Source organism: Tamandua tetradactyla, chromosome X (genome assembly GCF_023851605.1).
Source record: "Tamandua tetradactyla isolate mTamTet1 chromosome X, mTamTet1.pri, whole genome shotgun sequence".
Lineage (NCBI taxonomy): Eukaryota > Metazoa > Chordata > Mammalia > Pilosa > Myrmecophagidae > Tamandua > Tamandua tetradactyla.
In genome coordinates, this window is record NC_135353.1 from 12,977,620 (window position 1) to 12,993,775 (window position 16,156).

Below are 16,156 nucleotides of genomic sequence, written 5' to 3' on the forward strand. Positions count from 1 at the left end.
AACTCTTCCACAGTAATATTTGTTGGACTCACCTGTTGAGTATCGTAAAACAATATTGATCTTGAACAAATAGATATGCGTAAATGCTTATCCTGATTGTTTCATATATCTTTTTGTTTTAGGCAAAATTGAGTACATACCTGGGGTTGGGAATTTAATCATATCCCATACCAAGGGCATGTTCACATCTCAACCTCTGGTCCTGTGGGAAGGATCCATTGTAAATAGGATCTCTCGAAATTTTGCTACAGTGAAGTTGTGGCCTGACTGAATCAGGTTGGGTTTTAATCTGTATTATTGGCATCCTTTATAAACAGAATGAAATTCAGACAGAGAGGAAAGTCATGGGGAGCAACCAGAAGTGGAAGTCGAAGGAACCCAGACGAGAAAGAAGAACACATTACTGTGTATTCTTGCCATGTGACAGAAATGGCAAAGAATCCAAAGATTGCTGGCCAGCCATAAGCTACTGACCACAAGGGCAAGTAAGTCTTCTAGACTCCGAAACTATGAGCCAATAAATTACTGCCGATTAAGCCAACCCGTTATATGGTATTTGTTAGCCAGCCAGGAAACTGAAACATCTGGGTATATAATGAAAAGTTTTTATTCTCAACAATGCCAAGTATATCCATTTAATTTTTCTCTATTTCAACTTCTATTTCTCAGTTTACATCCATACTCAATGTGTGACCCTCTCGGGGATTGAGGGGAGTTTTCTATCCTGAAATGAAAACTTACGTTTTTGAATACCACAGAGTTCTATTTTCTCCGATCACCAAACTGTGTAAAACCATGCTAATCATCCTAAATTTCCAAAAAGTAATTAGGAATACCTTAAATTTGTTTGTTGCCGGTTCATTAGATCAGGGTATCACCTGCAAGACAACTTAAAGGAATCTGATTACTAAATACAGAAAATTGATAGTGACAGTTATTTGTAACTGTGATAATGTTGTTTTCCCATTCTCATGAAGAGAATGGGAAATGGTGTGGTTGCTTTATAGGTCATGACATATCCTGGTGGCACTCTCTGAGCTGCAAGTATTGGGGTGTTGTGAAAATGGAGTGACTTATGGGTGTGATTATGGCGGGTCTTCTCCTTTCAGCCCACCTGTGTGAAGTGCCCACTCCAATAGTGTCATTCATGTTGATTGAAATACAGATTGCTAAATTTGGAGTGACTTATGCAGAAATCATAGAGCTTCTTTGATGGCCCTGGAGAAGTTGTGTGCAATTGCGCACAGGTACCCCTTTTTGATTCCCAGAAATAATCAGTTAGTGCTCGGCCAATTCATGGGACCCTTTATGTGTCTTATACCAGGTAAAATCTGATTCGTGGGCTCCTGGGTGATACCTCATTTGTGTATTTTCAGAACTTCCTATAAATTTGTTAAATAGGAGCCTGAGGAAATTGGAGAAAAGTACGCAATTTGATAAGGATGCTCCTCTCCGAAGTCTCTATCTGTATCCTCACTGCAGAACCCAATTGCCTTTTTTAAAATTTGGATTTCATCCTATATGAAGCCACAAATTAATTAAGGGTTAAGCATAGTTAAGCTGTTAAGGCTCTGTCAATCTGTGGAACAATTTACAATTCTTATTTGATAGACTTACTATTTTTATTTTTGTTTGTTCATCTGATTTTTAGTTATCTGTGATAGATGGATGGGCAATAAAACAACTACAGTGTAGACCTCTTGATGATGGTCCATGATTTGTTTTATGAATAAATCACAGGGGTAGGTGAGGGGATGTGATGAAGGCTGCACTGAAGGTATTGGTCAGTATCCCCACTTTCTGCCATATCGAATGCAGTGCCCTGCTCATAGCTGTTGATGTAAACTGCAGTGTGAACTATAGTACCTTTCTGAATGGATTGATGCTCATCAAGGGCAACCCTTTTGGTAGCCATGGTGATAGATAAGGGGATCAGCACAAAGCTGCCTTCCCTTGATCCTTGGTGCTCTCTTTCAGTACTGGGCTACCTCTAGGAACTTTCTGCAGCCTTCTTTAAAGTGGCGTCATCAGCATTCATGTTGTAATGTTTTTACTTTATTTGCATTGAATTTCTCAATATATAATTTAGTTTTGTTTTTTTTTGTCTTTGTCCATGTTGCCATTTTTATTGTAGTTTTCCTTCTTCTGCTGCTGTTTTTTTAGGGTTTTTAATGCTTTGGTATCTTGTTAATGTTACTGTTTTTTAATCCATGAGAAATTGCTTAATTTTCAGTTTGGTTTGTGTAATTAGAGGGTATTTTTGGAGTTTGGTATGATCAGGAATTTTTGATTTGTGTAACCATGCCTGTTAGTATGGGTGATTGCTGGCTGTACTATTTCTTGAACTTTTATTTTTTATATAATTTGGTATTTTTTCTTCCATAATTGTTTAATTTAATTTTGTTAGCATTGGATTTTCTCCTTTCTTTCATTTTCTTTTGGGGAGGGGGAGAGGAAGGATTGTCAATTGATTGACACATTAATTAATGTTTACATTTATTAATTTACTAATTTTTCCTTTTTGAGTTATTTGGCTTTTTTGTCAGATTTTTTACTTTGTGATGTAATATAGTGCTTTTCTTTTTTTTTGTTCATATATGTTTTCTAATTTCAACTTGATTTTTAAATGATGTATTTGTTTGCTCATAGTTCTTGCCAGTTTAGGAATAGACATGACATGGTAATCCTACATTTGTTGTTTTATTTTGACATACGATTGTTTATTGAGATACTTTTGAATGGGAAATTTTTCTCTGTTTTTTTTTTTGTATATGGAAATAAAATTGAATGCTGTGTCATACTAACCAAGAAATACTTAATTAAATAATGTATTTATATGTTCATTCAGTGTATTATCCTTTCTTCTTTTTTAGCTTTTTTAGATTGATGTATTACCTTATGGTGGTGAGATATCTATCTCAACACCATATATATATATTTGTGTATATAAATATATATATATTTGTTCTCTTAGTGTTTATTTTCTAATTTTTCCTCCTCTTCCTTCTTCACTTCTTTCTTCCTCCTCCTCCTCTGTCTCCTCTTCTTCCAGCACCATGTCCTTCTCCTTCTCCACCCCTCCACCTCCTCCATCTCCTTCTCCTTACATCTTCATCCTCTCATGTTCTCCTTTCTCTTTTCTGATTCTTTAGATACTTTATTTTTATCTTCCTGCCCTTCTACCTGTCTCTACTCCTCTTATTCTTTCCTCCCCCTTCTAACTTTTTTCTGTTATTCCCTTGATTAGTAAGAGTAAGTACAAGTTTTTACAGATGGTTCATCAGGAGAAATATAAGCTAAATTATTTGCTCCTCATATTTCTCCAGGCTAATCTCTCTGGGTCTCAAAATCATTTAGGAAGCAAATCATCCCTTCACAGTAACTAGATGGACTTTGCTCACAGTTAATGCATGTTGACCTTGGCTGCCACTTGCACAGAGAAAAACCTAGACACATGACCCATTAATCCAGTTAATGTGTCAATGAAAGAGTGGGTATCAATCTGCAATAACACTTATGAGCTTGCAAAGATAATACCCTGTGAGTTTGTATGGATTTTCTGAATAGGAAACCACTAACCATTAATGAGGTGGTCTTGATGGGTGTGAACATTGATGTGCTGATAATATAATAAAGATGTGTTCAGCAGAAAGTTTAAGATGGATAGTTGTCTGATTCTAGGGAGAAGTAATAGCATGTATAGGAGGGAATATAGCCATTGGGGTCTTTGAGGAGCCCCCAATTAACAGCAGCCTTTTTCACTGCTTAAGTTCTGAATAAATTTTGGGGTGGGGTGGGAGGACAAAGGAGCAGAAATACAAATGTTGTCTTTATTGATGTCAAAGCTGTTATTGGAAAATGTGCCTTTTGTGTGAGAACCAAATTCACATCCTAATATCGAATGCCAGAATTAGTCATAGTTAACTGCCTAGTTACAAATTTCCTGAACCACTCATCACCTTCACCAAAGAGAGAGGCCTGTTGTGAAATTTACATCAAGAAGCAGAGCACAATTTAAACGTGTAGAGTGAGTTGAATAGTTTACGTTGGAAGGAGAGGTAGAACAAAAGAGAAGTGAAAATGAATGATGAATCAAAATTCTGCAGGAGGCTGGAGAATGGGGACTGAACTAGTCCAGGTGATCAACCCTGGGAATTGGGCATGGTATAGAAATAGGAGATGCCAATAGGGCGAAATTGACTGGAAAAAAATGACAAGATTAAGGGAGACAATGGTGGACTCAGGGAAGCTAAAGAAGAGAGGTTGTCAGAGTTGAGTATGTGAGACCTGAGAAGAACAGGAAAGGCTTATTTGCATACTTTTCAGGAGGTGAATTTGTTCCAATGTGTTGCTGATTCAGGCCCTAGATGAGGATGGCTGTGGGTATGTGGCTGCACAGGCAGATGAAGTTTTAAAAATGAAGGAGCTAAGAGGCTCAGTAGCTGTATACTAATTTCTCCAGTGACTTCCCCTAGGGTCATGGATGGACTTGCAACAGACATATTATAATCCTTATATCAAAAGGTCCAGTGAATATTAGTGAGCGACTCAGGAGGAGGTCTGTAAATGACAGTGATGAGAAGAGGGTTAGAGTGTGGTTTAGCAGGGTGGCATGACTTCCAAAGGAGCAAAGCTTTTTCTTATTTTACATGAGTGTATAAGTATATGGAATGATAGCTAATGAACAGGTTTCAATTAAGATAGCTGCAGAGGAAAAGGCATCCCGTGAGGAAAGCCAAATTTCCATGAACTTTCATGAAGATTTTGAATAGGTAGAGAATGGATGCAGGAGCTTATCAATAAATGAAGTTCGTGCAGATCCCAGTGGAAATTGTTTTGTTTGTTTGTTTTGTGGGTACCTAGAGTTATTGAGAGAAGTACTGAGTAGCATGTAGAGAGGAGTAATTAGGGATTTATGCACTCTGCTCTCACACTGACTTGGCTTAAATACTGACTCCACCATTTAAAAAGCCCTGTAACGGTGAACAAGTTATTAACCTAAGCGAATTTCCTTATTTGTAATATGGGGTTATAATACATGCAGCTCATATGTTTATTGTAAGGAGTAATGAATTACTATATATTTACTCCTTTGTACATATTAACAAAATTATGTTTTTATTAATATACGAAATGATAACTATAAGAAAATGACCAAAGTTAAGAGAAATATGAGACCTAAAGGCCATAACTTACCTCACCTCTGCTATAAATTAGTATTAGAAGCCTCAGGATCCTGGCCTTTGTGCGCGCTTGTGAGGTGGTTAGGCCAGCATTTTGAAACATGGTGACAGGACATCTGTGTACACACCAGAGTTGGTTCATTGGTGCCAGAAGGCCATAGCTCAGTCCTTCAATAGTGGCCAAAGTAAAGATGGGATTTGGAAGTGGGAAAAGGTTAGAGTGATTCTTTTGCCTTACCCACTTCTACTTTGCTACAGGGAGAAAAGTTATTCCTAGGGGATGACTTAGGAACTTTGAATAAAGATGAATTAATCACTGTTTATAACATGTCCTATTATTATTCTGTATATTGGCTATGTAGAGTTGCTTTCTATGTAGAATTATTTTCTTCATAAAGATTCACTGTGGTTCTAAACCATGCCTTGATGCTGTTTCCAGGGCAAGTAGTACCAAAATCTAGTTCTACCAGACTTGGAAAGTGGAGACCTTCAGATCAAAGAACATTTGTTCAATACATGCTGTATGCTTAGGTGGTCCTGTTAGATCACAAGGTTATCAGAAAGTAGATCTTAATCATCTTTGTATCCTTTCCTGACAACCTTAGGCTTTTGCAAGAATCTTTTGAGTTAACAGCAATGTCCAACCAGAGTAAGAAGTATTGAATCTATTAATTTTGAAAGATACTCTCAGTTTAGAATGAAGTCAAACAGGATAGAAAAACCTCCAAGTGAGGTTTGACCTGTGACCTAAACTCCCAAACTCTTAGACTCATCTATACTTCCCTTTTATATATACTTTTTCTTTCTTTTCAATTATGAAATACATCAAAGATGGAGAAAAGCATGGAGGAAAATATTAACAGCTAATACAAATCAGTTTTACTTTGGGCCAGGCACAGTTTTAAGTACTTTACATGTGTTAAAACTCATTTAATCCAAACATTAATGCTATGAGATAGGTTGTTATCATTATTCCTATTTTGTAGATGAAGACATTGAGCCTCAGAGAGGTTAACTGATTTATCCAGGATCACACGGCTAGTAAATGATGAACGTAAGATACAAAGCCCAGGCAATCTTTCTATTAACTGCATACACCACACTGATTTTTAGGTGTCATTTTTAACAGAACTTAATATTTTGGCATACTTGCTTCAGATCTTAAAAAAAAAAAAATCACAGAATACAATTGAAGTCTCCTTGCCATCTATTCCTTCCCAATCTGTACTCTCCCATCCTTCCCAAAGGTAACCACTGCTCTGAATTTGGTGTTTATTCCATGCATGGTTCTACAGTCTTCCCACATAATGTGTGTTTTTTTTTTTTTTTTTTTTTGGATGGGAAGGCACTGGGAATCAAACCCGGGTCTCCGGCAGGGCAGGCAAGAACTCTGCCTACTGAGTCACCATGCCCACACCCCACATATGTATTTTTGCATAAAGAATATATAGAATTATTTTGCATATGTTTAATAGATTTTGCTCTTAACATAATGTTTTTGAGATGTAGCCTTGCTGATATATAGAGCTGGAGATTGTTAATTTCATTGCTTTAAGGTGTATTCCAGTCAACTGAATCTTTTCTCTTTATGGACCTTGTGGGAGGTTGCATTGTTATTCCTAATTCTTCACCTCCTCTGTATCTGTACTCTTTGTAATGTGTCTTCTGAATTTCTACAGTTAGAGGCAGAGTATATTTCTTCATCCAATTAATGTTAGTCTTGGCCGTATGACTTGCTTTGGGCAAAGGAGTATGTGCTGGTTTGAAAGGATTTATGCACCCTAGAAAAGTGATGTTTCAATCCTACTCATGGGGTACCAACTGTTTCTTCTAATCCCTATTCAGTACTATAGGTTGGAAACTTCATTAGGCCATCTGTACAGAGATGTGACTCAATCAATTGTGGGTATTGAACTTGATTAGATGGAGACATGTCTTCACTCATTCTATGTGGGTCTTGATTCGTTTACTGGAATCCTATAAAAGAGGAGACATTTTGGAGAGACTTCCCTTTTGAGAATGATGAGAGAACCACAGAATCCACCAGCCAACAAAGGAGAACCCCACCAGGGGCCTTCATGAAGCAGAAGGCCTGGAGAGGAAACTAGAAGATGTTGCCATGTTTGCCATGTTTGCCATGTGCCTTTCTAGTGGAGAGAGAAACCCTGAATTCATCAGCCTTCTTGAACCAAGGTGCCTTAATTTGGACATTTTTATAGACTTGCTTTAATTGGGACATTTTCTTGGCCTTAGAACTATAAACTAGCAACTTATTAAATTCCCCTTTTTAAAAGCAATTCTTTTTTTGGTATATTGCATTCCAGCAGCTAGCAAACTAAAACAGAATGTTAGTGTGGGCATAACTAGAGGGCTGGAAATGTGTTTCCACTTGGGCCTGCCCTCTTGTACTTCTGTCATTGCCACAAGGAAAAAGAAAATCCCCAGCTTAGTACACTTGTTTAAGAATAATAAGAAGTACATGGGGCAAATATGAACCAAATTTGTGACCAGAAACCAAGACTGGCTCAGCCCAGCTGTGATCATGAGAGCCTCCCCAGGTAACCCACAGACATGTGAGCAGAAATAAATAATTGTTTTAAAGTCAATGAATATCAGGGTGATTGTTTTATTTGGGGTATATCAAACAAGAGAAACCTTTTAGAGACCCAGGGCCCAGGCTCCCCTCTCTACAGAGAGTAAGTTGCCATACATAGCCACCTGTGTGAATGGGGCAGAAATTAAAGGTCAACAGCTCTCATTAAGGAAGAAAGAATGTACAGATGGTGTATTATCTAGGGCTCTCTAGAGAAACAGAATCAGCAGGAGATACCTATAGATGTAAAATGTGTAAAAGTGTCTCATGTAACCATGGGAATGCTAGCGTCCAAGGTCTATAGGATAGGCTGCAAACTGGCAACTCTGATAAAGGTCCTCAGTGAACTCTCAGGAGAGACTGGCTGGACAACTGTGGGAATGGAAGAGTCCAAAATCCATAGGGCAGGCTGTGAAGCTGGCGGCTCTGATGAAGGGTCTGGACAAATTCCACAGGAGAGGCTTGCTGGCTGAAGCAAGAAGAGTGACTGTCTCTTCTGAATCCTCCTTAAAAGCCTTCTGGTGATTAGATTAAGCATCACTCATTGCATCACTCATTTGCAATCAGCTATGGATGCAGCCAACATGATCATTTCATTTAAGTCCAGGAAATGTCCTCATAGCAACAGACAGGCCAGCACTTGCCCTACCAGACAACTGGGCACCACCACCTGGCCAAGTTGACACATGAACAGATGGTATCCTAAACCACTTATCTTGTAAAGCATTAAAACTCTCTCCTGAGGTATATGTTGATGACAAATCTCTAGATCCCCGTGTCATGAGACCCTGCTGAAATACCCTATGGAATGTCTTTGTCCTAAACCCTTATGAGCTGCCCCTTGCATTCCTACCTTTGCATAGCCCTACTTCCATTTCCCAGATGCTGCCCCCCAGAGACTCTCTCTTGTTAGTAAATCTGGATAAAACTCATATCTGGCTTTGTGGTTCACATCTTCTTTGGTCTTGTAGCTACCTGACCCGAGCCCTCAAAGAGCTGAATTGGAACAAACCTTGTTTGTTTCTGATATTTTACTCTAAAAATCTATGCTGCAATGAATAACATGCATGTTTCCTTGAGCATATATGTGGGTTTCTCTAAGGTATACAACTAGAAGGTGAATTGATGAATCTTAGGAAAATGCACAGTCTCAACTTTACCAGGAACATGGCTGGTTTTCTCTGCAAAGTAATTACTATAGTGTTTCTTTCTCCACTTGCTCACCTACAATTAGTGTTTTCAGAATTTTCTTTATTTTCCATTCTGAAAGGTATGATATGATATCTCATTTTAATTTGCATTGCCATGATCACTAATGAGGTTTAACGTCTTTTCATGTATTGACCATTTGGATTTCATTGTGTATGTGTTGCTGGTGCCTACCCTTTGCCAGTTCTATTTATTTTGCAGTATTTCTTATATTCTCTTTTCCATAACAATCTACTCTTCTTTCATGTCTCTCATTATTCATAATTTATTTTTTAATGAGCATAATTGCTTTTCTCTCTGAGTACCCTAAATATACTTTATTTAAAGTCTTTTTCTAATTCAGAGTCAGCAAATTTTTTCTATATAAGGCCAGATAGTGAATGTTTTAGGCTTTAGAAGCAAGATAGTCTCTGCCTTAGTAACACAAAAGCAGCCATGGACAGTACATACATGAATGGGCATGGCTATGTTCCAATTAAACTTTATTTACAATAAAAGGTGTTAGGTTGAATATAGCACAAGAGCTACTGGACTAATTATTCTAATATTCCTATTCAGATGTTTGATTTTGTTGACTCTCCTTAGTAGTATTATGTCTTCATATGTTTTGGATTTTGATTTCTCTTAATCATTTATTTTTTTTCCCTTTGATTAAATTTATTCAAATTTTAAGAATTCTTACTGATTTTATTTTGTCTGCTTGATTTTTCAGTTTCTCAAAGCAGTACATACGTTTTCCCAACTACGATTGGGAATTGTCAATTTCTTTTTGAAATTCTCTCTCCCGGCCCCTTTTTACAAATGTTTTTATTGACAAATCTTCACACGCATGCATTCCATATATGGTGTACAATCAGTGGCTTACAGTATCATCACGTGGTTGTGTATTTATCACCATTATGATTTTTTAGAACATTTGCATCACTCCAGAAAAAGAAATAAAAAGAAAAAACTCATCCATTCCAATACCCCTTACCCCTCCCTCTCATTGACCACTAGTATTTATTTCCATCTACCTAATTTATTTTACCCTTTGTCCCCCCTATAATATTTTCATTTTTTATCCATATATATATTTTTTAACCATTTCTTTTCTTCCTTCTCCCAGTTCAGCTATTGCCTCTGCACACTCACAGAGGTCTCCAGTCCCAAGTCAGATATTTTCTGTGAAATTTTTCCTGAAATCTCACTTTGGCAAAAGAGGTATCCCTCCTTTTCTCTATACTGTGCCTTTATACTATATATAATTGTTTCATGGGTTATATTGCCCACCATGTTTTTGGCAGAGGAGAAAAGGGGAGGAGTTAAATGTATGTTTCCCTAGTATGTTTTTAATTCTTTGGGAATAGGGTCTGGGTCTTATTTCTGTATGCTTAGTGATTAGGAAAATATTTGTTGGACCGCCTGGCACGTTTTCATTATGAATTTTAGTGGGATGTAAGTTTAAAGGAAACAGTGTGATTGAGTCAAAATATTTGATTTAAAGTATTTCTCATTTTCCAATATTACACATTGCTAACTCTGAAGTAAAGAACATTAAAAGACAGTTTTGAGATGCTCACTTTCCTCACTACTTGATTAATATGAATTCAACTGGAATGAGTTATTATAATGAGTATTGACAGACTCATTTAAAGAAAGTTAATAGAGATAAGGCTGTTTTAGTATAATAGCAATTATAACAATTATTATAATTAATAATTGTACATATATCTCATCTAAAGATAATTGGAATTCATTTATTTGAGAATGTTTTTACATGTGAAACATTAAAGTGAATGAATATTTAGTAGTCTCAGGAGAATTTCAAACTAAGTGATTAACACTGGAGACATAACTGAGAGACTATTAAGGGGGAGGGGGTATTTCAGAGAAATGATTTTCAAATGAACATCTTATTATATATAACAGTTAATTTTAATTTCTGACCTGACAGATCATCAAAAGCTTGCTTGCATGCAGTTGATTATCTATTTGCCTGTTAGCTGTAATTGCTCATAATTTGTATTATTTGCTTAATTCTAACATTGTGCAGTAGACCTTGCTTATTTTGAAGTGATTTTTTATATCCTGATTTCTCTTTATATTTTGATAAAGATATTCCACTTTTCATTCTCTTTGTCTGTAAATAGCTTTTCAATTAAATGCTACACTTTTATTTTATATCAATGTGATCATAGGTTGAAGGGTTTGTGCAAAACTTAAGAAACCATTTAACAAAGAGTTTTAAAATGGCATCTTTCGGGTGTTTTGGATTTCTCCCTATTTTGTCATTTCCGTTGAGGCTGGTCTTTTCATATCTTTCTGTTTATTTTAGTCAACACACATAATGTATGCATGTGATTTGTATGTATATCTTACTAAAGGGTAAAATGTAGAGTATCATTGTGCAGTTCAATTCCACCCTTGAATAATCCCAGTTAAATTATTTCAGAACAAACAGCCAATTTGATGTTGTAGCCATCTTTGACTCTAGGGGGCAGTATAAAATAAGAAATAATATGGCTTTACGGACTCTCACTTTATATTTAATGTAATTATCGAAGTCAGAGTGAAATGATGGGTTTTATGAAGCCAATCAGGATTTCACTGTTTGAATTATAGCCTTCTGAGATGGCTCTTTAAACCTGGGAAACAGGATGTCCATTCAGAACCGAATTTGTAGTCTAATAGCTGCTTTCTCGCCATGTTCTAGTGTTCTTATCTGCAATCCTTCTATGATTTTAACACAGAATATGCAGTTCCTGTAAAGGGCTTGTTAGCAATTATCTATTTTGCAAATGGACCTTTCCTTATGTATGTCCATGTACATATAAACACGCAGGCTCACACATATACATATGCAGCCAAAGAGATAAGAAACTGATAGCATACCATTATGATGATATACTTAAGGAGATGATAGACTACAATTTTTGAGGTTTTACTTAATGGCAGGCACTATGCTAGGAACTTTACACATTAAATCTCAGTTAACTTTATGACATAATCCCATTCCTACAGTTACGGAAATTGACTGTCAGTAATTTGCCCAGTGACTCCCAGATAGCAAATGGCTGATTTGTTGGATTCATGAACATGTTCTTTTCATTATTGTTGTGCTGTATATTTATATCCTACATGAAATATATATATTGTGTGATAAGAAGTACAGGTTAAAAATAGATTCGATAATCCCAAATCTGTGTGTCTGTTTTTGTGTAGAGCAATTACTTTTAAAGATTCAGTTTTTGTGTGAGGAGAACATTTTTCCCACTTCAGTATTTTGTTATGTACTTGCTAAAAATGCCATCACCAGACTAATGGATTTTAAGAGGCTACCTTGCTCATCTGCTAAAACAATTCTGGCACCATAATGTAAGCTCTTGGGTTCAATATACAAGCTCTGCTTACACAGCTCAAATTAGTTGAGTCATTATATTAAAGCAAGATGGAAAGAACATTTTTGTCTGAAGAACCAAAAAAATGAATGTTTAGTGATTACTGTCCTATGACCAGTTCATTACAGATCCTGCCTTATCTATTTCACAGAGGAGACCTAAGGGTATCTGAGAGTTTGAGCACTTGTAGTTATTTTTATTTAAAAAAAAATAATAATTCACCTTCCTTTTTATAATCACCTTGCCCAAAAGCCACATACATACCTGTGCTGGTTTGAAACTGTTATATATACCCAGAAAAGCCATACTATTTTAAACCTAATCCACTCTTGTAGGGGCAGATTTTTTGTTTGCCCCTAAATTATTATAATTGTTATAATATAAATATTAAAAATAATGTATAATTGTATTAATTGTTTCCATGGAGATGTGACCCCGCCCACTCTTAAGTAGTTTTCTGGAGTCCTTAAAAGAGCCGACAGACAGAGCAGAGGCCTAGATGCAGATGTTTGGAGGTGCAGAGAGAAATACCCCCGGTGCCAAGCAAGGAACTAATAGAAATTGCCAGAATCTGGAGAGAGCTGACACAGAGGGCAGAGAGGTGAAACCAAGAGACAGAGATGTTGGAGATACTAAGCTAACAGATGAAACCCAGAATTTGCCCCAGAGAAGCTAAGTGAGGTCCCCAGACACTTGGAGGGTATTTCAGTCTGCTAAAGCTGCCAGAATGCAACACACCAGAGATAGGCTGGCTCTCAATAAAAGGGGATTTATTTAGTTAGAAACTTATAGTTCTTCAGAGGAAAGGCAGCTAATTTTCATCTGAGGTTCTCTCTTACTTGGGAAGGCACAGGGTGATCTCTACTGACCCTCTCTCCTGGCTTCTGGGTTCCAACAGCTTTCCCCGGGTGATTGCTTTCTACATCTCCAAAGGTCTGGGCTGAGCTGCAAGTGCTGAGATGAGGTATGCTGAGATGAGGTATACTGAGCTGCTTAGGCTGTGCTGTATTGCGCTCTGTCATTTAAGCATCCAGCTAATTAAATTAAACCTCACTCATTTCAGGAGGCACTCCCCTTAGCCAACTGCTGATGTAATCAGCGATAGATGAGTTTCACATGCTAATGGTTCATATCCACAGCAACAGAACTAGGCACCTTTACCTGACCAAGTTGACACCTGAACCTAACCACCAAAGAGGGCCACCAGTATCAGAAGCTGAGAGCAATGGAAACCAGGAGCAAAGGACCAACAGATGTTGGCCACATGCCTCCCAGCTGACAGAGGTGTCCCAGATCCCTGCTGCCTTTCCTCTACGGAGGCATCCTCTTTTTGGTGCCTTAATTTGAACATTTTCATGGCCTTAGAATTGTAACTTAAAACTTAATAAATCCCTTTACAGAAGCCAAGCCATCTCTGGTATATTGCATTCTGGCAGCTTTAGCAAACTTAAATGATACCCTAGAAAAAAATGATAATGGGTGCAGAATGGATTAAATTAGGGAATAAGATTGAGAAGTGATGCCTGCAAATCCCTGAGAAACATGTCCGTTAAACTATAAGGTGATAGTACTGATAAACATTGCAAAATACATATCTGTATTTAGAATTATAGATTGTAGACCTGATATAGACTATACAGTACACTTAATCCAGTGCTCTACTTTTACAGCTGTGAAAATTGACCCATGAAAAGGCTTTAAATTGCCATAAGAGGATAACTTGAGGACATGCAGAAAAGATTAAATGTCATATGGCATACATTCCGTAAGAGGCACTGCTTTCATGACCTTCCTGATCCAAATGTAGAGTATAATTATCAGTTAAGATACTACTAGCCCAGGTATATATGTAACAGAACCTTTTGAAGGGACTTTAACTTGGAATTTTTAAAGAACGATTAATTGCCAATAAGGCAGTTTTCAGATACTACTTTATGACTCTTCTTTCAAAGAGAAGTGCTGAAACCCTGGGGAAGATATGGGTTACTTCTTTGCTCCTTTTTTTTTTTTTTTTTTTAGCTTCTTCATCCAAGCACTGCTTAGCATCATATTGGGACCGACACCTTGGGGTCTTATTGGCTATCTTAGAACCATCTCTTTCTTGTAATAGAGCCTTAATTACTAATTGCAGAGGATACTTGGTTTCTTTAGTATCTGGAATTGTTCAAAGTTCAAATTTTAAATAACGACTCTTCATCAATTGATTCTAAAATGACTGTTTTCCTCTAAATTGGATTTGCAAGATGCCTTCTCATTAGCCAGGAAATGACTTATCTCTCTATTTGAATAGATCTTCAGATTTTTGTGCCTCTGAGTACTTCCTCTATTGCTAGTGAGTTCTCCCTACTGAGGCAGTTGGTAGGAGAGTGGTGGGATGGTTATATTCCTTTCAAAAAGAGGTGTATAGTACTTTCTATTAAATATAATTTCATTTCTTTTGGCCATAGCAGCCTGAAATTTACTTTTATAACCATTTCCAGCTCATGTCATAAACATTAGAATTTTGGCCTACAAAGTTTATTTTTAGCATTAGCTGAGTAAATTAAAGCATTCCGATGGTAACTCCTTTGTATTTTCATGACTTAATTGCCCAGACCACTTATTCATACACTCATAATCTCCTCCTTCTGTGCTATTACAATAGAAGAAGCGCCGTCATTGTTACTCAAGGCCCTTTTCTCTACTTAAACCCTGTATCCTATTCTTTCTTGCGTGTTCAAGAACTGTAGACCCTCAGTCAACTCCTCTCTCTCCTGCATCATCAATTTGTCATTCTCTGATGGATTGTTCTCAGCAGCAAGCAAATAATGCTCTTATACCTCCCGTTTTAAATTAAACGTTTTATTCATCTCTTGCTTTTTAGTACACATAGTTTCTATCACCATACTCACTGTTATCTCTTTAACTAATACCCATTTAAGCTTGTGTCCACACCACTCCATTGAAACAGCGCGTTGTCAAGGTTGCTTACAACCTCCATGGTATCATATCTAACAATTAATGCTCAATTCTCAACTCACTCAGCCAAAAAACTATTCAACAGGTTTGACCAAGCCCTCTGTAAGATTTTTCCCCTCTGGGCTTTGGTGACATCACACGATTCATGTTTTACCCCTACCTCACTGACCACTGTTTCTCAGTAACCTTTTGAGAACCTTTCCACCTTTCTCAGATTTTTAAATTTTGAAGTGCCCCAAGGCTTCATCATTGGCACTTTTAAAAAATTTATTAGAGAAGTTGTTTATTTAAAGAAAAATCACGTAGAAAGTACAGAACTCCCATACCACCTCCCCAATATAGCATTCCATATTATTAACACTTTGCATTTGTGTGGTAACTTTGTAACAGTTGATAAAACAATATGCTATTAACTATAGTCCATAGTTTACATTAGGATTCACTGTTGGTGTTATACAAAGTTCTATGTCTTTTTAAAACATTTTATTCTGGTCACATATATACAACCTAAAGATTATATATATGTTTACATTCAAATATACAATTCTGTGCTGTTCATTACATTCACAATGTTGTGCTACCATTACCACCATAAATTATTAAAACTTTTCCATCACCCCAAGCAGAAACTGTTCCAATTTAGCATTAACTCCTCATTTCCTACCTTCATCTTGCCCCTGGTAATCTATATTCTAGTTTCTGGCTCTACGAATTTGATAATTCTAATTATTTCATATCAGTGAGAGCATACGATATCTGTCCTTTTGTGTCTGACTTATTTTGCTCAACATGACATCTGCAAGGTTCATCCATGTTGTCCCATGCATCAGGAC

At 36.9% G+C, this 16,156-nt stretch overlaps 1 long non-coding RNA gene across 3 annotated transcripts in view; it reads left to right on the forward strand.

Moving 5' to 3' along the window:
* LOC143670355 (uncharacterized) overlaps positions 1-16,156 on the forward strand; it is a 249,778-nt gene that overhangs the window by 5,577 nt on the left and 228,045 nt on the right. For all 3 annotated transcript variants that reach the window (XR_013169331.1, XR_013169332.1, XR_013169333.1), the window contains one exon: positions 318-485. This is a non-coding gene — a long non-coding RNA (uncharacterized LOC143670355). The remainder of the gene's footprint in view (positions 1-317; positions 486-16,156) is intronic.